This window comes from Canis lupus, chromosome 13 (assembly GCF_048164855.1).
Source record: "Canis lupus baileyi chromosome 13, mCanLup2.hap1, whole genome shotgun sequence".
NCBI lineage: Eukaryota > Metazoa > Chordata > Mammalia > Carnivora > Canidae > Canis > Canis lupus.
Genome location: NC_132850.1, coordinates 64,283,669 through 64,311,325, shown reverse-complemented (window position 1 = coordinate 64,311,325; position 27,657 = coordinate 64,283,669). Strand labels below are relative to the sequence as shown.

Here is a 27,657-nt window from a genome sequence, read left to right as displayed (position 1 = left end):
TTCAATTATGTTTCTATTAATTCGAAATAATTGTCTACATTGATGACAGATGGTGTAGGGACACCAATCATATTTCTCCAATGACAAGCCACCGAAGCAGGGTCCCAGTTCAGCCCACAGAGTGAATGGAAGGATGGTTCTTTAACCTCCTCAGGTTGTCGTTAGCATGAATGCATATTATGTTGGAAAACCTGGTTTATAAGTTGAGAAAATATCACGCGAGGTCCAGATATTATTTCTCTTCGCCTATTCCTTGCCTTTCTTCCAATGCAGCTATTTTTTCCTGTAAATCAATAAAGCATCACATTTATCTCAGTACAAAAGCACCTTCAGGGATAGTGTTTGTGTGTGTTTTTAGAACACCAGAAAAAGGATTAAATCACACAGAAGAAAGAGTGTGGCTCAGGAACTGACTTTATCCACTCTGAGGACAAGGTTTGGAAGGTCCTCCTGGGTGGTCTGTTGGAGACTCTGGGCCTGCATTTTGCCTGCAGGGTAGATGTGGGTTTTGCACATCATCACCTTTAGCTGCTCTGTCCCGTCCTGTCCTGTCCTCTCATGGCGCCCTTGTGCAGGTTCTATCCTGAGAAAACTGCTGAAATCGTTAAATCTACAGATTTGCGCATTCCCCTTCTGGAGATCCCGGTGGCGTGGGTTCTGGGTAAGGACCGGGAATCCATAGTATCGATCTGCCCCAGGTGATCCGGACGCAGCCAGCAGGTGAACCAGCATGCAGTCCCCTTACAGGCACCTTAGAGTCTGGTCTCAGCAGACTCAGAAAAATAGAGCTCAGAAAATAGTTGTAAGAATTTATGTACAACTCAACTTACGGATTTAGGTCAGCTATGAGACCCAGTTATCTTCGTGCGATTCCTGCACTGCTCTATGGGTTTGCTGAAGTGCTTTGTCTCCCTAAGGGACCTGACTCCAATAGCATCAGCCCTACTGCTCCCCCCACCCCAGGCCAGCTCCTCAAAGACCCTTTTTCCTTGCCTGACTTAAGCCCATCATGTGTAAAGCTCTTATTCACTAAATGTTTCCTTGGTGTTATAGTGAATGAAAGTTGAATTTTGAGAAAGTATTTTCTTTTCAGGAAATTAAGCAATTTTTCCATATATAGTCTACATTTTGCTCCTGGCCTCCACTCTGTGGACCCTGCATTCAGCGTCTGCCTTGTTCTGTCCTGGTCATGTGCAATTGGCCTTCATTTAGCATCAGGAGCTATGGATGGATGGCCGAGCCCATCAACAATTTAGGGGAAAAGGTCAAGGAATAGATCTCTTCTTTAATCCTTCAGTTTCCTGCTGGAACCCGGGCATCCTACTGTTGTAACCCACAAAGCGTCTCCAGTCTCAGACTTGCGATCCTTCCCAGGCCATTAGGATCGCCAGTCTCTCCTCACAGTGGGGACACCTGGCTTCAAAGTGATCCTCCTGTGCAGCTCACCCCAAATCCTCAACCATCATCGCTTGTCTTTCGGAGGTTGCCTCCGGTGAGTATCCTGCTTGGGGACACAAGTGCCGGGACCAGTACACCTGTGCCTCTTTCTCTTCCTTTGCTCTCTTCCCTCTTCTTTCCTGTGAGCCCAGGAGACTCATTTGCAAATCCAGGTGCCCACATTCATCCACCTAGAAAGGGAAATGATCATCTAAATGGGATATTATTAACTGAGTTAGGGAGGATTAGATCCTTAGCCTTTAGTAATTTTTCTTAAATATCCTTCCAGGGACACACACACACCCTCCATCTCCATCTTTCCCTCAGCTTTATTCTTCACTGATGCCCCAAACGACCACTACAAATACACAGGCTGTGTAGTGTCCAAGGATACGAACCCATGTAAGAAGGGGCTTTTGGGTCTGTAGTAAATTCTCGCCTTTGCTTACATGGGAATTGATCAAGGGTGCACTACTAATAGCTATTTGGGCCACTAGGTCATAACTTAGAAATAGAAAAAAAATCTAATTTGGTTTAGAAGATAGGGTATCATCCATAAAACAAGGGATATGGAAGACGTCATTCGAAGTGAGCTGAGTCACAGCTTGAAGTCAATTAAGGACAGTTGCTTATAGATTACACTGGTTCTCTGAGCTGTCAATCAAAAAAACCCAACAAACCCACCGAAAACTGGAGCTTACATTTGCCTGAATAAAAGCAAACAGTTCTAATATTCAAATATTTCCACCCAAATAACTCCAAACAAAAGCAGTACCTCCCACAATCTCCGAATCCCAAACATTTAATAATACACAGGATAGAGCTGCCTACCTGGACTAAATTAATCTCCACTGATGCTATGACCTTTCCTATCATTTTTTTTCTTTTATTATGTGATTGTCCTCAGTGAAATTTTTCTGATGTGCCTGTACCTCTCAAACCGCAGAGGGGGAAAGAAAAGGAAAAGGTCACAGCACTGCACGGTGTGCAGCTCCAATTTCAAGGGAATGTGAAATTCGGATACTGAGTAGCTCTGGACGGCTTCCACGAAGCTGTCAGGAGAGAGCAGCAGCCTTTAATGATCACAGGCCTCTAGGTTCAATTGAGTGTGACTAGATGAAGCAAGAATTCAAACTGAGTCTCCGCGGCGAATTGTCTGCTGATTGAGATGTAGCTCAGTGAGAGGAAAATGCTCCCAAGGGGCTGGGATTCTATGGAGAAAGCAGAAGCACAACCTGACTGCGGGCTTGGGAGTCTACTTCAATTTCGGTGCAGTGTCGGATTCCAACCCAGTAAGTAAGTGAAGAATGGGTTCAGACTTTTATAACACTTTCCTTTCTGTTTATTAGATATTCCACATATCGCTTAGGAAATATATATATATTATAATTTATATATTTTATATATTATATATATAATTTATTTCTCAAAACCCTCAACAAAAAATAATTTTCATTTCATCAAGTGCCATTTAAATAAAACAAATAAAAAAATAATTTTCATTTCAGTAAATCACGGCATCTTTATCAGCACCTTATCCTCTACTTACACCTACATTTCCAAATAGTTAAGTATTGCTTAAGTCAAAATATGTCAGTTTGTGTTAACATAAAACAGGCCAAAAAGTATAATAGCATCCAACTTATTTTTGTGCATATTATTATTTATATGTAATATAGAACTACATTTTATCACACGGCCTAAGCACCGGGTTAGCAATTCTATAAAGAATGCTTAGGAAGAAAGGTAGAGAGGTCGCGGGACCAACCCATCCATTTCACAGAGGAACACGCTGAGCGCCTACAGCACACCCTCCAGTAACTAGCACGTCAGCATGTCCAGCACGCTTCTCGCTTTCTCTCTTTTTAATAAGAGCTCTCAAGTTTTAATGATGATTGATTTTATGATTATGTGATAAAAGTTCTTGCCTTCTAGTATGAAAGCTCAGTGAGAATTTCTCTGATTACTCAGAACATAGTTCTCTGCTTCTTAACATTCACTATTTGGAGAGCATGACTATATCACGGGTCCTAAATTTATACTTGTCCTGTTAAGGTACAGGTAAATATAAGACCTCGTAATTCCAATTTCAAATTATCAATAAGGAATCTTTCTAGAACACCTAGATTCAGTTTTCATCAAATCTTGTTACTTAGACTAGACTACATATTGCAAAAATTATTACCGGCATTCCCAACTTGAAGCCACAAAAGCACAGCAGTGGGTTATCATGAATTCAAAATGTACACAAAAAGGATATTACAGATTTCCTCTTCTACAGTGTAAGTTCCTCACGGTTACACCTCTTTGTAGACAAAGATGCTATTTTATCACACCTAGACATGAGCACAATATTTGCATACAGAAGGCAAAGTAAATTTAATATTCTAAATTTAGATAAGTAACAAATATTAGAATTTTGGAAATTGTGGGTTGCCTGAGCGGGTCAGTAGTTTAGCACCTGCCTTTGGCTCAGGACGTGACCCCAGAGTCCTGGGATCGAGTCCCACGTCGGGCTCCCTACATGGAGCCTGCTTCTCCCTCTGCCTGTGTCTCTGCCTCTCTCTATGTCTTATGAATAAATAAATAAAATCTTGAAAAAATACAAAATCATTAAAAAAATAATTTTAGAAATTGTAACTTTACTTTTATTATCTTCTTGTCAAGGTCAATGTCATCTTTACTAACATATAAATTAAAACCAAACTTTTATATATCTGTAAAACACCTGTGTGTATTTGTGAATGACTATATAAAATCAGCATGTATGTAAGTGTTGAATCACTATATTGTACCCTTAAACTAATATTATACTCTTTTAATTTAAAAAGTGTATAAATATATGTATTTGTATACCTGTACATGCATGTTTGTGTAGATATGTGTATCTATATATCTATCTAAAAAGTATATATATGAAAGTGTGTATATGTATGTGTGTACATATAGATAGATAAAAAATCAGCATGTAGGAATATATGTATAAATAAAAAATAAGTAGCTCAAAATAGCTTACAGATAAAGGCACAGGTGAAAAAAATCAGTAGATGCAAACTACATACAATTGTTGGTGTTCAGTGTAGATGTGGGACATATACCAAAAAAAAAAAAAAAAAAGTCTTTAAGCCTACAACTGGCCCGGCCCCTCTTCACAATATTTATGTATATAATTTCTAGTGTTATTCTAAGAGTGATCACAGTGCTAATTTAAGACAGAAATAAATTTTAGAACATCTGGTGTTCTTTTTACATGGAATGTATTTGCACTTATAGAAATATATAGCTAAGAATGAACTTCTACCCAAGACTTAGTACGGGATGAAATTCATAGGTGACAAATATTGAATAAAGAAAGTCCCCAAGAGTACCTTTCCTGTATCATTGCTTAAGTCTTTTTAATGAAAAACTATGAATTTAAATTAGACAGTTTAATAGATGCAAATTAAGAAAATGAAAATTAAAAGTGCAGGTTAGAAGAAGATTGTTACGTAGGTGCTAAAATAGCAAGGTGATGGAAAAGGTTTCTTGGTATTCCGCTACAGTGAAAAGCTGCCCAATTATTCACAGACACCTATATAGTAAGGTACATTTTTAATAAGATTTAAATACTTAATGGCTGTCTTTGGATATATAATGGGACAATACCTAGTTAAATTCCTTTAAACCCAATAAAACTCAAGATTCTTGGGTGGCTTGAGTATCCACCTTTGGCTCAGGGCGTGATCCTGCATCGGTCTCCCCTTGGGGATCCTGCCTCTCTCCCTGTGTCTCTCATGAATAAATAAATAATAAATAAAATCTTAAAAAACAATAAAACTTAAATTGTATTAATTATCTGTGAGAGTCAATGTTTTTGAAAAATAGAATGATCAGGCACTCGAATTGTAAACATACCAAAAAACCCAAAATCGTACAATTAACATTTCCTTTTATTTAAAATCACTCACTTCTCCATTCCTTGCCTCCAATTCAGGGGATTATACTACCAATTTTTATTTAATTCCAGAATTAAGACACTAGTTTGGAGATTTAAGAGAGGCATAAAATTATATCACATAGCTCAAAACATTCAATATGTGAGGCAAAAGTGTCAAGAGTGAGATATTGTCACATAACTACCAAATTTGTTTCTGTTCCTAAGGATGTGAGCCAGAAATTTCATTAGTGGCTTTTCATTCCCAGTTATAATTCAGCTATGTGCATGAACATCCTAAGTCTTAATCTTCATATACCAAAATTCACTACGTGAAGAAGATCCCTGCTTTGAGTATAAAATCATTTTAATATGAAAATCTAATATTTATAATTAATAGCCAATCATTAAGCAGATAAATAAGTATTTCATTGGGAAAATAAAGCGTTTTCAAAAAGGCAAGATTATAACTAATTTATTTTATAACTAGGCATAATCATTAGGAGAAATATTTAAGTATTTATGCTGAAGAGTGTTTATGTATGATAACTTTGGAGCCACAATGAGGTTTTATCCTAAGTATAGCATTAACTTAAAAAATAACTCAAAAAACCTCATAAATGGTTTGCCTGGGAATGGCGGACATTAGGAATTAGGTCTGGGACCAGTGTGCAGAACTGGTCTTAAATGTGACCTGATAAAGTACAAATTCCCAGTATCTTTCAATATTTCATTGTGTGTGAGGCCCACTGTTTTTTTTTTTTTTCCTAAGGTCGTTGTTTTTACTTTTTCATCTTCAATACTTTTGAGACATACATAAAATGCCCAAATCTTAACTGTATATCTTTATGCATTTTTACATGTGAAATCACTCATGTATTTATCACCAAGATCAAGACACAGACTATTTCTAAAGTGTTCCTTCATTCTCCTTCATCTTAAAGCCCCAACTTTTCCTCAACCTGAGGTGACTACAATTTTGACTTATATCACTCATTTTGTTAGTCTTGCCTGTTTTTGAATATTTTTTATAAATTTGAACTTATAAAGTATACTATACTATCTTACTTTTTGGTCAACATTATGTCTTTGAAATTTAGCCATAGTTTTTCTTCTTTTTTTTTATGTTTAAAAATTGCATATATGTCAAAATTTTCTCTTCCTTTTGGGGAATATCATTATTTGTCACATCATCTGTTGGATTAAAAAACTCTGGAGATGACACAACTGAACACTGCAGATCAATACTTCCATCTGGGATACTGGGTACAGACTGTGACCTGATTCTAAGTCAAGAGCTAAGAGTGGCAGGACTAAACATGAGAAGAGAATTCATCCTCAGTACGAAGAACTCTCAGAACAAGACATGTGGTAGTAGCCAAATTACTTAATATCACAATTTCTTCATTTGTTCCCAAATCTGCCAATTTTAAAAATAGAATTGTCTGTAGGAATATAACAATAATCTTCTAAAACGGCATATGTACTGCTTCAAGAGACTAATGTCGTATCTTGGTTTCTCTGTTTTGAATCACAATCTGTCCAATCTCACTACCTTGGGTGAGTAGTTCTATGGACTTACTGATATTATTTATGATCCCTGTCAATGTTGGAACCATGGCGTTTAAGATTCTCCCACTTTCCATGAATCTTGTAAAGCCTGATATGAAGATGCTTGATGTCAAAAGAGAGCTATCCAGTATTTCCTCTGAATGGTTAAGAATTTAGACAGTGAGTAGAGACTCCACTTTTCTCTTTCTAGAACCAATCTCTTTTACCACTTCCTACACTACAAGGGTCTGTTCATCCATGTAGCCCATGTAGCAGGGTTTCTTAAGACACAGCCTGTGCCTCCTGGACAGTTCTTCCCTGCTCTGTGTTCCACTCGAAGTGGGGAGCCCTTCAGGTCACACAGTCACAGAGGAGCAGAGAGTGTTCCTACCTATGGAATATGCTGAATTAGGACCCAAAGAGACTCAACAGGCAATATTCATCCTTTTCATGCTAGGAGAGTCAAAATATAATAATTAGCTTTTACTTTAGAAGGCATATCTAGACATGCCACTGGACTCCTAAAATGTATGCATCTGTCCAGATCTATAAAGTTTATCCCTCACTTCTGGAGCTCATGTGTCTTACCAATAACTTCAGGTTGCTCACTACCTCTTGCTCATCCAGACTGTCAGTATAATGTCATTAATGTAATGGATTAGTGTAATACATTGCAGGATGTCTAAATAGCCCGTATTTTTTTTTTTCAGACTCTATTATGTTAGGGGATGAGAGAGTTAATACAGTCTGGGAAAATAACTGTAGATATTTATTTTTTTCCTTTCCATGTGAATTTAAAGTGCTTCTTATCTTCTTTGCTAACTGGGATAGAAAATAATTTATCCACCAAATCATTGGCTCATATCACCTACCCGGGGTCATACAAGACTGCTGCAGGAAGAAAATACTACAACTGGCATCACAACTGCAATTGGAGCAACTATTTGCTTGAGCTCATATTAATCAAAAGTCATGCCGGTGAATGATTTTTATAACTGATTGTCACTTTATATTGAGGTCTGTCTATGCTTCACCTGTGTCATTGATAGAATCTTCACTGCAGCCAACCAACAAATAATCCAGGTAAAAACCCCATCTTAAATATGTTACTGTTGTTGGGTTGTCTAGAAGCAAGTACTGAGACATATTTGACTACATGGTGATAGGGATCAGTACCTATGAAAAGAAGGGGAAATAAAAGAAAGAAGCTAAAGTACAATGTAGACCTGAAAAAAACTTTGGTCAACCTGGTAGACAGCCCCAAACTAATTGTTGTCAAGCAGATTTTTCCATAGTAGGTAGAAGTAGCTGTACCATTTTACCAGTCCAGATATGGGCTTTTATGAGAAGAGGGTAACATTGGACAAAGTGGTTCTTTTATTGAGGCAGTCTCCAAAGGAGATGTCCACTGAATGTATTTCTTACTGGGCAACAAGTCCTTCCTTGAGAGATCTGGGTGGTTCATCCCAGTGCCTACTACGAATTACAAGGCCTTATCTATGATACCTTCTCTACATCATGCTCCTGAAATCCTAGCTCACCTGATGAGTGATAAAGTCAATTTCAAAAAAAAAAAAAAAAAAAGCGAGCATAACTGAGTCCATTTGCTCAACTCCAATGTTATGGTGCATTTAAGTTCATGGAAATATTTACTAAAAGAATTGTATATATTACAGCAAAAAAGGTAAATATCTTTACCCATGTCCATGGACCATATTCTCATCAACTTTTATATTTTCATGTGCTCTCAGGAAATAAATGATTTTTAGGCATTAAAATGAGCAGCTATATGCCAATAAATTAGGCAATCTAGAAGAAATGGACTCATTTCTGGAAAGCCACAAACTACCAAAACTAGAACAGGAAGAAATAGAAAACCTGAACAGGCCAATAACCAGGGAGGAAATTGAAGCAGTCATCAAAAACTTCTGAAGACACAAAAGTCCAGGGCCCGGTGGCTTCCCAGGGGAATTCTATCAAACGTTTAAAGAAGAAAGCATACCTATCCTACTAAAGCTGTTTGGAAAGATAGAAAGAGATGGAGTACTTCCAAATTTGTTCCATGAGGCCAGCATCACCTTAATTCCAAAACCAGAGAAAGACTCCACCAGAAAGGAGAATTACAGACCAATATCCCTGATGAACATGGATGCAAAAATTCTCAACAAGATACTAGCCAATAGGATCCAACAGTACATGAAGAAGATTATTCACCATGACCAACTGGGATTTATCCCTGGGACACAAGGCTGGTTCAACACTCGTAAAACAATCAATGTGATTCATCATATCAGCAAGAGAAAAAACAAGAACCATAGGATCCTCTCATTAGATGCAGAGAAAGCATTTGACAAAATAGAGCATCCATTCCTGATCAAAACTCATCAGGGTGTAGGGATAGAGGGAACATTCTTCGACATCTTAAAAGCCATCTACGAAAAGCCCACAGCAAATATCATTCTCAGTGGGGAAACACTGGGAGCCTTTCCCCTAAGATCAGGAACAAGACAGGGATGTCCACTCTCACCACTGCTATTCAACATAGTACTGGAAGTCCTAGCCTCAGAAATCAGACAACAAAAAGAAATAAAAGGCATTCAAATTGGCAAAGAAGAAGTCAAACTTTCCCTCTTCACAGATGACATGATATTGTACACAGAAAACCCAAAAGTCTCCACCCCAAGATTGCTAGAACTCATACAGCAATTTGGTAGCGTGGCAGGATACAAATCAATGCCCAGAAGTCAGTGGCATTTCTATACACTAACAATGAGACTGAAGAAAGAGAAATGAAGGAGTCAATCCCATTTACAATTGCACCCAAAAGCATAAGATCCCTAGGAATAAACCTAACCAAAGAGGTAAAGGATCTATACCCTAAAAACTACAGAACACTTCTGAAAGAAATTGAGGAAGACACAAAGAGATGGAAAAATATTCCATGCTCATGGATTGGCAGAATTAATATTGTGAAAATGTCAATGTTACCCAGGGCAATTCACACGTTTAATGCAATCCCTATCAAAATACCATGGACTTTCTTCAGAGAGCGGGAACAAATTATTTTAAGATTTGTGTGGAATCAGAAAAGACCCCGAATAGCCAGGGGAATATATTAAAAAAGAAAATCATACCTGGGGGCATCACAATGCCAGATTTCAGGTTGTACTACAAAGCTGTGGTCATCAAGACACTGTGGTCCTGGCACAGAAACAGACACAGAGATCAGTGGAACAGAAGAGAGAATCCAGAAGTGGACCCTGAACTTTATGGTCAACTAATATTCGACAAAGCAGGAAAGACTATCCACTGGAAGAAAGACAGTCTCTTCAATAAATGGTGCTGGGAAAATTGGACATCCACATGCAGAAGAATGAAACTGGACCACTCTCTTTCACCATACACAAAGATAAACTCAAAATGGATGAAAGATCTAAATGTGAGACATGATTCCATCAAAATCCTAGAGGAGAACACAGGCAACACCCTTTTGGAACTTGGCCACAGCAACTTCTTGCAAGATCCATCCATAAAGGCAAAAGAAACAAAAGCAAAGATGAACTATTGGGACTTCATCAAGATAAGAAGCTTCTGCACAGCAAAAGAAACAGTCAACAAAACTAAAGTCAACCTACAGATGGGAGAAGATATTTGCAAATGACGTATCAGATCAAGGGCTAGTATCCAAGGTCTATAAAGAACTTATTAAACTCAACAGCAAAGAAACAAACAATCCCATCATGAAATGGGCAAAAGACATGAACAGAAATCTCACAGAGGAAGACATAGACATGGCCAACACGCACATGAGGAAATGCTCCGCATCACTTGCCATCAGGGAAATACAAACCAAAACCACATTGAGATCCCACCTCACACCAGTGAGAATGGGGAAAATCAACAAGGCAGGAAACCACAAATGTTGGAGAGGATGTGGAGAAAGGGGACCCTCCTGCACTGTTGGTGGGAATGTGACCTGGTGCAGCCACTCTGGAAAACTGTGTGGAGGTTCCTCAAAGAGTTAAAAATAGACCTGCCCTACGACCCAGCAATTGCACTGCCTGGGATTTACCCCAAAGATACAGATGCAGGGAAATGCCGGGACACCTGCACCCCGATGTTCACAGCAGCAATGTCCACAATAGCCAACCTGTGGAAGGAGCCTCGGAGTCCATCGAAAGATGAATGGATCAAGAAGCTGTGGTCTATGTATACAATGGAATATTCCTCAGCCATTAGAAACGACAAATACCCACCATTTGCTCTGACGTGGAGGAACCTGGAGGGTATTATGCTGAGTGAAGTAAGTCAATCGGAGAAGGACAAACATTATGTGGTCTCATTCATTCGGGGAATATAAAAAATAGTGAAAGGGAATAAAGGGGAAAGGAGAAAAAATGAGTGGGAAATATCAGAAAGGGAGACAGAACATGAGAGACTCCTAACTCTGGGAAACGAAAAGGGGTGGTGGAAAGGGAGGTGGGCGGGGGTGGGGGTGACTGGGTGACGGGCACTGAGGGGGGCACTTGATGGGATGAGCACTGGGTGTTATTTGATATGTTGGCAATTGAGCACCAATAAAAAATAAATTTATATATGCTGAGTGAAGTAAGTCAGTCGGAGAAGGACAAACATTATATGTTCTCATTCATTTGGGGAATATAAATAATAGTGAAAGGGAATACAAGGGAAGGGAGAAGAAATGTGTGGCGAATATCAGAAAGGGAGACAGAACGTAAAGACTGCTAACTCTGGGAAACGAACTAGGGGTGGTAGAAGGGGAGGAGGGCGGGGGGTGGGAGTGAATGGGTGACGGGCACTGGGGGTTATTCTGTATGTTAGTAAATTGAACACCAATAAAAAATAAATTAAAAAAAAAAAAAAGTATTTTTGAATCCAAAAAAAAAAAAAAAAACAAAAAACAAAAATAAAATAAAATAAAATAAATTTATAAAAAAATAAAATGTCCAGTCCTGTGTAAACAACAACAACAACAACAACAACAACAACAAAATGCTTACACTCTCAGTTCTGAATATCCTTCTTCCCTAACTTGGTCTTCCTTCTCCCTAGGGAGCCTGTACGTATCAAGGCACAGGATCACCTTTTTCTCTCCACCTCCTATTGTAGCCTGGGACTGCTGGACTGCTATTTGTTGCAGAAAATACCGCCTCTAATTGATGCTTACAACCTAGACGTTGGTTTCTTATCTAAATATACATGCCAACATTGTTCTGCTGGTATCAACTAGCCTCTGGGAACAAGGACCTCTGGTGTGGGGTTCTTTTCAGAATAGTTCATAGTTGGTCCTACTTTGGAGGATGGCCCCTGAATTCTTAAGCATCCTTTCCTGTTCTTCAGCCCCAAAACAAATACCAAGCTAGACATTTCAAAAGCGAGTCAGATATCATTCCCTGGACTATTGCATCTCCAAAGCACAACATGCCAAAGTCCACAAGTAGTTATCTTGAAATTTCCTTCACATAGCTTGAAGTGTTACAGGTTTATCTCCAAAAGCACGGTAGACAGGCAATTCCTCTGAAATAAATTCATGCTCTCCAATCTCTACAACTATCAAACAAATCTCATTTATGTTCTGAGTTGAATAATAAACAAGTTGATTGCAGCAGTGCACCAGCCAGAATGGACCCACAGAAGCCCTGGCTTCCCTAGTGACAGCCTGGAGAGGTTTTGATATACAGTATGTAGGTACATCAAAGGGTCACAGACCCATTTCAAAATATTCTATCCACTATGACTTAAGAAAAGTAGCATTCATTTTACCTTTCCACACTTCTGGGATCTCTGCCCAAACTTTTAAAAATGGAAACATTCTCATTTAAAATGTGTGTGTAGGAGCGCTCAGGTGGCTCAGTGATTGAGTGTCTGTCTTTGGCTCAGGTCTTGATCCTGGAGTCCTGGGATCAAGTCCCACATTGGGCTCCCCATGGGGAGCCTGCTTCTCCCTCTGCCTGTATCTCTGCTTCTCTCTCTGTGTCTTTCATTAATAAATAAATAAAATATTTTTAAAAAGATGTTTATGTATACAGACTCTTTTCCCAGCCATGGAAATTCAACATCATCCTTATATTGTTCTTCTGCAGAAGAGGAAAAGTCAACTTAAGAGAAGAGAATGACCTAGGATTTCACAAATGGAGAGTGTCAAAAGAAGTAATTAAATTATGTATAAATACTTTGATGGTTTTGTGTCTTTTGTATAAATATCTAAATGTGGCATATCTACTCTGTATACCACATGATTTTTCTATCTGATCCCACACTATCACTGAAAATGCGGTCCAATAAATATATCTGTTTATTGGTTGAGGAAACTAAGGATTCAACATTTGTTAAAGTTTCATCACAAGAAAATAGTGGATCACATTTCAAATTCAAGTCTGTCAGAGTCCAGAGACCAAGCATTTCCAAGGACATTTTTCTGGACAGTATTTATGGATGATTATTATGAAGAGAGAAGTTAAAGACCCTGTTTAATCTGTTTATTTTCACTTACATCTAGGTTATTAGACTTAATTTTTAGGGTTGATACAACTCCTGTCATGTCAGTAACAAATTTTTATCCAAGCATTGTTTTGTTTTTAAACAATGTAGTGTGTTTGCACTGAAAAAAGAAACCCAAGATTGAAATGGGTAAATTCAAATTCAAAGACGACTCTTTGGGTCATAAGACAAATCTTAGTATTAATCACTCCACAATGCATTAAATAATAATTTGTATTTATTCTAATTGGGGGAACTTAATATATACATCCATATATATGACATGTATTAAAGTATATTGTAGAACATATACTATATATATATTATGCTTGTATAGGCATATGTGTATATTTGCATATTTACATAGAAGAGGAGAGGGAGAAAGAAGACAAACATATATATAAAAAAAAAGATGAAAAAAAAAAAAAGATGGAGGAAGGCCTGGGAAACTCATTCGGTGGAGCAGTGGACTTTTGATTTTGGCTCAGGTCATGGTCTCATGGGTTGTGAGATTGAGCTTGAGTTGGGCTCCAAACTCAGCAAGGAGTTTCTTTGGGATTTTTTCCCTCTCCCTCTTCCCCTGAACTTTCCCACCCCTCTTTGCTCACATTTTCTTTCTATAAACTAAAGAAAAATAAAATCTTAAAAAAAATATATGTGTTTGCACAAGAAATCAGAACACAAAACTGAGGATGGACAACATTATTTAGATTGGCAAAATGAGCAGGAAAGAGGCGTTTATTTAGACCGCCTCTAAGGAGCTAGTGATTCACAATAAATATGTTTTAGGGACCTAGTATATAATGGATGAATAAAATAGAGGCATTCTTTGTCTTAATGGAGCTTATACTTCATTGGATTCAACAACTAAACAAGATATAATAAGTAGGTAGGTTTGAGTACATGGTGGCCGCCTCCTCAATGCTTACTACTTAACTCACACCAGTAATTAAAGATATTAGCAAACCCTCTGTTTCAAACCTTTGTAATTATACCTTCCTAATGCTTTCCAAAATATTTAGCAATTTACTTCGTACCGCTTCTTCTGTGAAGAGCCAGTCTTAGATTAGAGAGGACATTCCCTCAGTAGGCAAATAAAAATTTCCTTAAAATGAATCCACAAAGTGGACATTTAGTGACCAGGGCTATGGAATTGATAAACTAATGTAACTCAAACACTTGTAGAAGCCAAATTATCTTAGAGATTTAGACTAGTGAATGTTTGGCCTGTCATGAACTCTTGGATCGCGTATCATAGTTATGAACCTTAAAAATCTGTTTATCGTTTGGAGGTCAGATCACTAACTCACATTTTCAAAATATCTTACTCAGTCAAACTTGGGTTTGAAATTGAGCATGAGGAGAAGCTGTTATGAGAAAAAAAATTATCGTATTTCAGTCTGAACCTAACAAGAACCTAAATATTTTATGTTATGATCCTACAGAAGCTTAAAGTGACCAAGAACCCAGGTCACTACTGCTGCTGCTACTGCCACTGGTTAAGAGCCCCAAATTGGCCGCACTGATCAACAAGGCAAGTCCATTGCAGCAGAGCATCAGCCAGAAGGGACCCGCAGAAGCCCCGGCTTCGCCAGTGACCGCCTGCAGAGGTTTTGACATGCCGTGTGTAGGTACTTTATGCCCATGGGAACACTGACCAATGGGAGGCAGGTTTTAGCAAGAAGCTATGGGATAAATTCTTCTCTCTCCCTTACTTAGAAAGGGCTCTTTTAAGAAATGGTACTCCACTTGGTCTCCGTAAAGATATATAGGGAATCAATATTTGGTTACTTCTTGCTGGAATGGAATCTTGTAAGATTCTATTTCTTAAAGTCCCTCCTAATTTGGTGAAGATTTACCCAATTTTCTCATGCCTAATCTATCCTCTTGTTTATTTATGTCTTATTTTACTTAAAAACTATGGATAAAATGCTTACTGCATACTAATAAACTATTCAGGATATAGCACCAAAAATAATTGAAAAAGCTTCTGACCCTATGGAGCTTACATTCTATTGTTAGAGAGTAAAATAAATTAATATACATACATTTCTATAGCAATAAGTGTTATGAAAAAAAATAAAGCAGGGGTGAGGAAGATGCATTAACTAGGGAAGACCTATTTAAGGATCTGACACTTGACCATCGACCTAAATGAATTGAAAGGGTGAGGTGAACAAATTGAAGGAAAGTGACATTCTAGAGGAAAGAGCTGAGCAAAGGACCTGTGGTAGGTTTATGATAAGTGGTTGCACAGTTTAATGTTGCTAGAAAAGTAATCAAGTCTGACTTTCTTGCTTTAGGAATTCAGATTACCCTCTAAGGGCACCAAAGAGACCAAAGACAAAAAGGCACGATAATAGCATGTTTTCTAAACAGTGAAGGATTATTCACGGGTCCCCTTAATCTTTGCCAAAATGAGCTTCAACACATCGTAGAGGCAGTGCAAACCTTTAGTGATGTGAGACCCTGTGTTTATGTTACCTAATTAAGCCTCCTTCCTCCAAAATATTTATTATGTCACATGTTTTGTGAATGAGAAGAGCTAGCATGTCCTTAGAAATCATAAAAATATTTGTGGTTATTTAGGGTGGTGACAAAAGTGTTTGTGGTTATTACTTTTAAAAACATTTCTATTAAATTTTAATAGATTTTTTTGTAATAGATTGAAAATGAATTAAATTTATAAGCTGGTCATTTAACAGTCTCTTGTGAGAGAATCTGAATGTGGTATCAATAGAGATATGAGTGATCACAGATAATAAGAAGAGAAATATATATATATAGTTATATATATAGTTATATAGTTTTATATATATATATATAGTTATATAGCTATATAGCTATATTTCCTCCTTGACATTGATAATAGTTTAGATGGTTAGATGGTCACTTCATATATTACTATCTTTTCAAACCAGATATTTTGATTCAATAGATATGTATTATGTGGCTATTAAGCATCCTGCACTGTTCCAGATTCTTTGGGCATATTAAGAAACAAAACACAGGAAAAGCTCTACTCTCTCAGAATGAATTCCCTCTTTTGTACTTTTAGGTCTACAACAGATTTTAGGTGGAATGATAATTTCTTCTGTAAAGTAGTAAAAATTCTGAAAATTTACTGAGTTCTAATTTTGGTATAGAGTTAAGGAATTAAGACAGCTACCACAGGGTTCCTGGTGGCTCAAGTGATTAAGATACAGACTCTTCTTGATCTCAGGTCAGGTCTTGGTCTTTGGCCATGAGATCAAGCCTTGCATGAGATCAAGCCTTACATACTGAGGGGAATATAAATAAGAAAAAAGCTTCCATGGACACAGGACTTCCATGTAAATGATTTGTTTTCCATTTTTTATATCAGTAGCAACATTAAATACTATTTCTAATAAAATGGAGTCTCACGCATGGCATTTTTAATAAAATGGCATTTTATTATCATTTTTAATAAAATAAAATACTTTTAGGGATAGACTCATTCTGAATTTTAAAGAGTCTTACATTATTTTACCTAACATATTACATTTTAAATTTTACATTAAACATTTAGTATGCTTTTTCAGAAGCAAGTGTTTCTGATTGGTAATACAGTAACTTTTTCCAAAGTTTATTCATATTTATACTGATTCTCTTCCATTCTTTTTGAGATATCATTATGAAGAACTTATTTGTTAAGCGAAATAAAACCAAATGACAGATTTCCCGTGACTTTTTTGTAAGTCCAGTGTTAAATTGCAAAAGTAACACAGAAAAAGTCAGCCAGTGAAACAAGTATGCACAGGGATGAAATTAAATATCTCCTCAAAAAATTAAAGGAACAAAGAAAAGCAAAGCTGGAGGTATCACAATTCCAGATATCAAGTTATATTACAAAGCTGTAGTATTCAAAACTGTATGGTTCTGGCACAAAAACAGATGCAAAGATCAATAGGACAGAATAGAAAATCCAGAAATAAACCCACCATTGCATGGTCAATTATTCTTTGATAAAGCAGGAAAGAAAACTCAATAGGAAAAAGAAAGTCTCTTTGCCAAATGGTGTTGGGAGAAGTGGACAGCAACATGCAAACAAATGAAACTGAACTTTTTCTTATACCATACAAAAAGGTAATCTCAAAATGGGTTAAAGACCTAAATGTGAGACGTGAAATCATTAAAAATCCTAGAAACAAACACAGGCAGTAATATCTCTGATATTGGCCGTAGCAACATTTTTCTATAGATGTCTCCTGAGACCAGGGAAATCAAAACAAAAATAAACTATTGGGACTTCATCACAATAAAAAGCTTTCTGTACAGAAAAGGAAACAATTAACAAAACCAAAAGTCAACCTACAGAATGGGAGAAGATATTTGCAAATGACATATCCAGTAAGGGGTCAGTACCCAAAACATATAAAGAGCTTATAAAACTCAACAACCAAAAAACAAATAATCCAACTAAAAAATGGGCAGAAGTCATGGACAGACATTTCTCTAAAGGCATTCAGATGGCCAACAGACTCACGAAAAGATGCTCAACATCATCCATCATCAGGGAAATGCAAATCAAAACCACAATGAGATGTCACCTCCCACCTGTCAGAATGGCTAAAATCAAAACCATAAGAAACAGCCAGCATTGGTGAGGATGTAGAGGAAAAGGAACACTTGTGCACTGATGATGGGAATAAAAATTAGTGCAGCCACCGCAGAAAACAGTGGGGAGCTTCCTCAAAAACTTAAAAATGGAACTACCTTATGATCCGGTAATCACACTACTGGGTATTTATCTCAAAAATACAAAACCATGAATTCAGAGGGAACCATGCACCCCTATGTTTAGAGTGGGATTATTTACAATAGTCAAATTATGGAAGCAGCCCGTGTGCCCATCAACAGATGCAGAGATACAGAAGACGTGGTACATAGATGCAGTGGAATACCATTCAGCCATGTAAAAGAATGAAATCTTGTCATTTGCAACAACACGGGTGAAACTGAAGAGAATTATGCTGAGTGAAATAAGTCAGAGAAAGGCAAATACCATATGATTTCACTCATAAAAGGAGCAAAGGCAAAAGAAAGAGAGACTAACCAAGAAATAGACTCTTAGCTTTAGAGAACAAATCAATAGTTACCGGAGGGGAGGTGGGTGGGTGGGGGTATGGGTGAAATAGATGACGGGGATCAAGGCACGCACTTGTAATGAGCACTGGGTGATGCATGGAACTGCCGAGTCGCTATATGTACACCTGAAACTATGGTGTATGTCAACTATATTGGAATTATTTTAAAAAAATAAAAGAATGTATTTTTAAAAAAAGAATGTATTTTGCATTTTTACAGGACGAATGCTTTGCCAGCATCCTCTTGATCTTATCTACCCAAATTTAAATATAAATAAAATATTATTAATGGCATTCTTTTCAGAGTTGCTTTATTTTTTTTTTCTCCAAGATGTTGCCTTTCCACTTGTCATTTATTCCACATATGTTTAAAAAGTGCACATTATATTCTGTGTACTGGGATCGTAAATAAACAAAACATGGTTCTCGTACGTTAAATGTGATTAAGTGAAGGAGACTTATTGAACAAATAATTACATTAGAATGTGACACTTTATTGTTTAACCATATTCTTTCATTAAGCAAATACATTTTGGAATTTATGGTTAGGAAAATAAGAACTATGGAATCTGTTTACAAGGAATCTATGAAATAAATACTTGAAATATTTCAAGAAGATAATATAAAACCATATTATCAATGCCTCTTAATAATATAGATGGGAGTGATGTAGGGAGAACTCTGAGAGCATGTCATTTTTAAGTCCAGTCATCAAGGGCAGGGAATTTATCGGGTAAAAGGGGGGAAGGAGAGTGTTTGCAGTAGATGAGGTATTATGTCAAACAGAGAAGGAAAAGAGATTATGGAGTTCTGGAAATGGCAGGTTTGTCAATATGATGTAGACAGTGATTTTCAGCAAGTAAAGATTTTCTCTCTAGAATCAGTTAGGTGAATAGAGAGAGCTTGACAGAAGGAAGTGAGATATTAGAAGCAGATTTTTTTTTATTAACAATCCACAGCAAAAAAAAATAGTGATACCCTAACTTCATAAAGGGAAAGTAATAAAAAAAAAAATTAAGGCATAATATAGATGAAGAGTTGATTATTCTTCCTGACTGGTAGGAAATGGTAGGTGACAGGAAGATGGTATCAAGAAAGACTCCAAGTTTTTAGGAGATATTCTTGGGAAAACTAGAAGCACTAAAGCATAATTTCCTGAGGTATGAAATTTCAAAAACAGCACAGATTTTGGATATACTGTATATTTATATTGGGAGATTGGAGATATCTAAACATTAACAGAAGGCAGGAAAAGAGAAGAAAGTTGTGGTCAACCATGTCAAATGCAACAGAAAAGATAGATGATAAAAAATTTTGAGAGTAACCATTACATTTCCTAAGAAGGACACTTTCAGTGGTGGGGAGGACGAGTTTCAATGATGTGGCAAAGAAAAAAATGATGATTGTACTGTATCCAATCAGTACAAAGATCTGCAGAAGTACAAGTTCTGCAAAATATACATTGCTTTGTAACCAAAATGATTTAATGGTAAGCAGAAAATGCATATTGTAGATATTTCATTTTCATTTAAATATGGTAGAAACAGATTTAGGTTGGGGAGGAAAAAGCCAGTATGGAGATGAAGATACAGACAGGAATAAAAGTAAATGAGGAAAAGTTTCTTTGAAGAGATGGGAAATTACTCAAGATGTTATGGAAACACAAAGGAGGAACCCATCTCTTCCTGGGAGAGTTACAAAATGCCTCACGGGTAAACGTCCAGGCTACCTAACATATTTTATAAAAATAGTAACTTGTGACATAATCAAGTCTAGGTGCCTCTTCTTCCTTTTCAGATAAAGATGTAAAATATTACCGGGGTGAAGTCTCTCCTCTGTAGTCCCCTGCATTAGGGTCTCCAAGCCAGTGCACCCGGTCTAAACATATCTATTTATAAAATAACAAGAGACTGATGGACCTATGAATGATTTAAAGATTTTTCTGCTGTTTTACTCAATTGATCTTATTTCCTATTTAAGGAACACATTGCCAGTCATACGTGCGTCCGTGTCCGCTTTGTTCAAACATATTAAAGGTTTACTAATAGCAAAAAGATGGATGAGCACTAAATTGAAGACAAGGGTAAAAGGAAAAGGTAACATCACTTACTTCTTTACAGAATGGGCAAAATGTGAGCATAGTTTTAGACTTTTGTGTGCCTGAGCTTTTCTTAGAAATGCATTGCAGGTCACTCTAATCCCATCCATTAAGTTCCTGCTCCTCAAATAAACTTAGAGTGATACTATGTACTTGAAAGAATAGCTTCCTTAAGGGGATTTTTTTTTTTTAGAATAGTATCTTCAAGATGTTAATTAGTGTCGTCTCAGAGAAAACCGTGAGCAAAAAAAAATTCAGAAAATGCTAAGTTAAACAGATTTCATTGTCTTAAAAAATTCAAAGCGTCTTTGTTGGATTTAAAACGCACATATCCTTTGATCAGCTTCTCATGGAAAGAAGGCATCTAAGTCTCCTGCCTTAAATATAAGCTGGCCTAAACAACTCAATTCTAACCAATGGCATGAGATGGAAACGAGGATGTGTAACGTCTGCCAGGCCGTGTAGACTCACTGACTCTCTACTCGTTGGATGGGCGTCGTTGAAATACGGTCACCTTATTGTGCCAAAACCAACAGCCACATGGGAAGTCTACCGGTTGGCGTCCCAGCAAGAGCTCCAGGAGGGGGGATCTAACTGACAACTGCATGAATTATGAGAGTTATGGTGTCGTGATATCAAAGGTGGTTCCAGCTCCCAACCATGGCCCAGACCCAGTTGATGCCCAGCGAGCTGTTTCCCTATGAAATCTTTCTTAAGTCGCAGATTCACAAATGAAATTAATTCATAACAGATTTAACCTTTGACTTTTAGTGTTTTTTTTTTTCAGCAATAAATACTAGAATGTCCTTCCATTAGCTAATGATACAATGAACTTCGTAAGAGGAATAAACTACACGTTGCCCTCTGAAATTATTTTCTTGGATCTTTTTCTATAAGGATTTACACATGGACCAATTTTGGACAATGTTCAGCATCAGTCTTTACACATGGACCCATTTTGGACAATGTTCAGCATCAGTCTTTACACATGGACCCATTTTGGGCAATGTTCAGTATCAGTCTTTACTTTTTTCTCTGAAATGTTTAGATTCATTACATTTATGTATGTATGTTTTTAAAAATCTTGCTTTTTCTTTTCTTTTTTAGATTTGTTTATTTATGAGAGACACAGAAGGAGATAGAGCCAGAGACATAGGCTACCCCATGGGATTTCATCCCAGGACCCTGGGATCAGAACCTGAGCCAGGCATCCTGATTCATTACTTTTTAATTTAAACTTTTGCTTAGTGTTATTTGGGATATGTATCTTAATATGTCATGGTTTTTCTTTTATGATTGTCAAGAATTAAAAGACAAAAATATTGCATCACTTCTATGGAAACATCATTGCACTGAGAATACATATATATATATATATTTTTTTTTTCTCTTTTGATAAGTCAGAATTAAATATGGAGAAGTTGCCCTAACTTACTATTCTGATTTCGGAGAGAAGAATTTATGGGCAAAATAATTGAAGAAATTCTCAGACACTAAATGTTAAGCAGATACATTCTCAGTAGAGCTGCCTATTTGAAGTACTTCCATGAAAATTTTGTCTTCTCTAAAAAACTATCTTTTTTTCTATCTCTGTAAAGGCACATAGCATATTCCCTTATTCATATTATTTCAGTCTTACTCTCCTTGGTTATCAGCAACTTTCTACCCTCACATTTATATATTTCCATGAAGGAATATGCTTTCAAGTACTAAAATTTTCTTCTCTCTCTCCTCTTAAGAAGTATATCTCTTTTGAAAAGAGAATATCCATAGTGCATTGCCATTTTCCAATCTTGATTTCCATTTCACAAAGTTACTGTGATAACAATAAAATTATATCTACCGTTCTGTTTTAGATTCTCAATTTAAGGTTACTTATTACTCATCCTCACTATGTTGGTTTACAGCTACTGAATCCATAAACATACTGAAATAATAACATCTTTAAGCAATGGTATGGAAACCCAATTTCAATTCAAAGATGACATTTTCAAACAAAGGTACCTCTTTAGAGGTTTTGTTTTCTTTTCTGTAGCCCCATGGCTTTAGAATAATGTGTTATGAAGTTGATAAAAGGTTTAACATTAGATGTATTGGGTTTCCATATTTAAGAATAGCAAAACAAAACAAAACACTATTTCAGTTTTGCATTTTTCTTTCTTTACGTAGTCACCTCCCTACCTGTAGCCACATGTAATTATATCATTTTAACAGTGTTTATGTCTATGAAAACTCTTTATGAATACATATGCAATCCCTTGAGTATCAAACTTAGACAAAAATCCTTGTATTAATAACAGGGACATCTTTTATCTCCCTGTTGTTATTTTTGTAGAGTATCTATGAAGGAAACAAGAACACAATATAGTCTGAAGGAACATAGAAGTGATTGTTAAAATCAAGAGAGTAAGTTAAATTTTATGGTAATTCAATAAATTATCTAAATAGATGAGTGAAGGAGAAGAAATAATTATAATAAAACATGTATAGTTTCCCAAAATAATAATCCAACATTATTTTTGTCATTTTCTAAAGCATATATTTTTCCAAAAGTTAATCTGAATATAAGAAAATTACTTTTAAGAAATATTTACTTACCTATTCTAAGAGTATAGAAGAGGAAATGGAACAGTGAATTGCCATCCTTAGAATACATTTTATTTATTTTATTTTATTTTATTTTATTTTATTTTATTTTATTTTATTTTATTATTTATTTATTTATTTTTAGAATATATTTTAGTAAAAGCTATCAATATTGCATGTGTAAATAAGGAACAATAATACATTTTCAGGAAATGTTAAGTGCTAAGAAAAAAATTAAAATTAATAAATGATCAGGAGCTAGGTTGGGAGTTGTATATGGGAATGGGGGTATAAACAGACTATTTAGATGACAAAGTCTATGATGGTAATAATAATAATATATTAATAATAATAAATAATATTTTAACTTATACTTGAAAAATGTATGAAAAGAAGCCATGCAATGACCTGGGACAATAGCATTCTAGACAGAGAGAAAAGCTATTCAAAAGGCTGAGATAAGAGAGTAATCTTGATTGCTGAAGAAGCCAAAGAGGAGCAAGTCTTGGCTGCAGAAGTGAAAGGAAAAAGCTAAACCAAGCATGACCCTGAGGACAGAGCTTACAGTCAGAAGGTCTCAAATACTGGCTCCACTATTTCAAAACATCAGGTAATTTATTTAGTCCCTGTAACCTTAGTTATTTAATCTGTCAGGTGGGACGAATAGCATATCCGTCTCCTAGAATCACTGCAAGTATGGAGTGACTCATACATCAGAAGTCCTCAGAAGAGTCTAGGAGGTGTCGGAGGATCGTCCTTTGCTGCGCTTGTGGCAGATGAGGTCAAAGTGTCAGTATAGGATTACATCTTGCCTTGTAGGCCATAGAAAAAGTTTGGGTTTTATTCTAAGTATGATGAGAACGCTAGAGAATTTCAAGCAAGTAACGGATATGAACTGATCTATATTTTTGAAAAGAAATCACTTTTTCCCGTGACGAGTGGCTTGGGAGAACTAATAGGAACAAAGGAACCAATAGGCAAACTAGTTCACTAATCCCAAACAAAAGGAGGCTGGGTTGTACTAATCATGAAATTAAAATACTCTTAGTTTTGATTTTCTTGACCATAATTTGTCTCCAGTCCTGAAAAAAATATCTCCAGGACTTCTACATGTTATGGAATGTTAGAAAACCATCAACCTTTAAAGGATTAAAAGTTCTTAGTTTAGTTTTACATCTGCTATTAGTACATTATATTAACTTGGGTGATATTTCTAAATCATGTTTACACAAAATCAGTTGCTAAACTAGGTAATAATGGCAGTTATTTCTGGCTCTAAAATTCAATGATAAAGGTTATTTAGAGTTTTGAAATATATTTTAATGTGAAAAGAGGTATGTTAGATATTATTATATCAAAAAGGCATTTAAAATAGGGCACTGGGCTCATGTAGTCAGCTAAGAGTCTGACACTTGGTTTCCATTCAGGTCTTGATTTCAGGGTTGAGAGATTGAACCCTGCATCAGGCTCCACACTCAGTGGGAGTCTGCTTGAGATGCTCTCTCCTCCTCCCTCTGCCCTTCCCATTCATGTTTTCTTTTTCTCTCTAAAACAAATCTTAAAAGAAAAAAGGGATTTAAAATTACGAGCTCACTTAAATTTAGCTCTTTTTTTCAAATGAATTTTTTGTTATTTTTGAAATTGAAACTTAGGTCAAATAAGTATTTTTTATAAGCCAATGAATTCCTCATTGCTTCAAAAAGATGTTATTTATTTATTCATGACAGACACAGAGAGAGGCAGAGACACAGGCAGAGGGAGAGGCAGGCTCCCCGTAGGGAGTCCAATGAGGACTCAACTCCAGACCCCAGGATCACGCCCTGAGCTGAAGGCAGATGCTCAACTGCTGAGCCACCCAGGCGCCCCGAATTCCTCATTTTTAATAAGACATGCATAATTTCTTAATTTTAGGGTGATAGTTCAGGATAAATACTAAAGATTTCCAAAATTTGCATTTAATGAATTGTTGAATTATTTTCAGAACTATGCATGATTATATCTAAAAATATTTTCAGAATAAAAGCATCTCATGAGTTCACATGAATATTGATTTCCTCCTGTAGACCACAGTCTCTCACCAGTATTTACCCTATCTCTGCCCCTGCGTCAGCGTTCTCCTCTGTTTATTTCCCCATCCCTTACATATTCTTCTCTATATCAATTCCCTTTTGCTTTTTCTAAAAGCATCTCATTTGGTCTATTAAGTATTAAAGTATTTTATGGGAATACATAAGCACTTCGTACTTAGCAATAAATACAATTTTAAAACTTCTATATCTTAGAGTTGGAGTTCCTTCTGAGGCTTTAAATTTCCTGTTTTTTTTTGTGATTAAACTTCAATAGGAAGTATTTTTCACAAAAAAATATAGCTATTTTTTTATTTGTTGCATGTTTTTTGTTTTGTTATTTTTTTGCTAAATTATAACATTAAAAATTTGTGGCAGAAAAGTTTTTAGTATCAAGCACTTGTTATTTAAAATACTGTATTGCCAAGGAATATTTAAATTAGCAAACCTAGTATTAGACTAAATTAATCTGTATAATAGTTACTTAATAGTAATTAGCCCATAGTTCTATATAAAATACAGAATTCTTTTTCTTCCATTGATATCATATATCGTGATGAGTGTTAGAAAGTACTCAATGGACATAGCTTTATGGTTACCTAGAAGGGCTGTAAAATATTATTTCCCAATTTTTTGGAAATTTGGCTCTAGAGGTCCTCTAGCTATAAAAGTAAAGGAAAAACAGTCCTTTTGCTACCAAAAATTTCTATACAGCTTCTTAAAACATTCTTCTTTAATTTAGCTTCCAAATTAAATTATAATTATTTAATAAGATAGTATTTTCTAAGGAAGTTACTTATATTCATGATATATGATGAAAGTTTGATTTCAACTTTTAATAATATTTAAGCTGATTAAGAACTACAAAGATTATTGAAAATTAACTCATATGTACTTATTCCTCATAGATGGCAAATTAGAGGTATTCAGCAGTTTGGTAGGTAATCTTTTAAATCTAAACAATTACCTTTGAAAACACAGAAACTATATATAAGCTAAACAGTGTAGTTCAACTTGGTACATAATCTTACTATTATAATGAAATCTTCTTAGTAGAGTATAAATGATGAAGTCTGAACACATTTTAGTATGGAGATAAGGGTCTACGGATTCATTTAGGGAAAAGAAACTTGAGAAACATTTACTTTTAAATCAGCGACTTTCATAAATTGGCTCATTTGCTTGGATAAAAATTATTAAAATATTTAGAGCTTAAAAAACATACTAAGGTGCAAGTTTCAGACTATGTTCTGATGTGAAATAGGGAAAAAGACGACTGTATTATTCATCAATATCCGTAGCTATCCATTACTGCAAAATTGTCTATATGCAAATAGTTTCGTTATCTGAGGTGCTAAGCCCTATAGACTATAAGATTTAGAAAAATACGTGTATAAAAATTCTTGTTCAACTCATAGTGCTGTCAAACCAAACAGTTACCAGATAAAGTTAACCAGGCGAGGAAGACTTCTGTCAAGGGAATTGCAATAAGCACAAGCAACCAGACTCTGAGCTTAACTACACCAAAACAAAGGGCAGGAGAGTTTGTTTTTTTTTTTTTTTTAAAGGGAATAGGGGAATCTTAAATCCTCCGTGTTCTCTCAATGGCCTTATCCAAAGAAAAATTAACTGACTCTTATCTTCATGACAAGAGGCAGTTTTCCAACTTGAAGCAAGGAGCCCACAAAAGTTAGGCTCTTACCCAACCACAAATCTGGGAGCACTATCTGCCTCGATGGTTACATTTCAAAGGGATGGCTCTTAGATCATTGAAAAAGACAATCCTGGATTGTGAACCTGTGTAAACTTCAAAAAATTTACATCTCAAAAAAAAATTATATCTCAAAGGGACAGAGAAAGAACTTAAAAGTTTTCTAAGTTACATGCTGTAAAAAAAAGGAGAATCAGGGCCTAAAGTAAGGAACAAGCTTAGATAAAGTTTAGTCAAGGACAATGTTAAGGTCATCTTGGTCAACACACACACACACACACACACACACATACACACGCACAAGTTCTTAGATGCTGGTATAAAAGGAATAGTGATAATAGTAAAAGCAGATGAACGTGGTAAGCTTATTATCTTATTTGGTATTTGATCTGGTAATCAATCCTACACTCTCTTCCCTATCATTATTCCAATTTTAAGATAAGAAACCAGAGCTGCCATGTTGGTGAGCATGTGGGAATGTGGGAAGAGTGGTGGCCTAGAGAGGGCAGGGAAGGCGCGTGGCCTTTCTCCATACCTTGCCCCATGTAAGTCTTCCACCTGGCTGTTCCGGAGTTACATCCTTCTAGGATCAACTAGTGTGATCGATCAATAAGCCCTATGCCCGAGATGGAGCTTGAACCAAGACTCCGAGATCAAGAGTGGCATGCTCTACCGACCGAGTCAGC

General features: G+C 36.2%; 1 long non-coding RNA gene across 1 annotated transcript; it reads right to left on the bottom strand.

Moving 5' to 3' along the window:
* On the bottom strand, positions 1–27,657 carry LOC140602274 (uncharacterized). The gene is made up of 3 exons (XR_012005249.1): positions 27,507–27,657; positions 1,447–1,628; positions 1–283 (listed from the first exon to the last, which is right to left on the bottom strand). It is a non-coding gene; the product is annotated as an uncharacterized lncRNA (long non-coding RNA).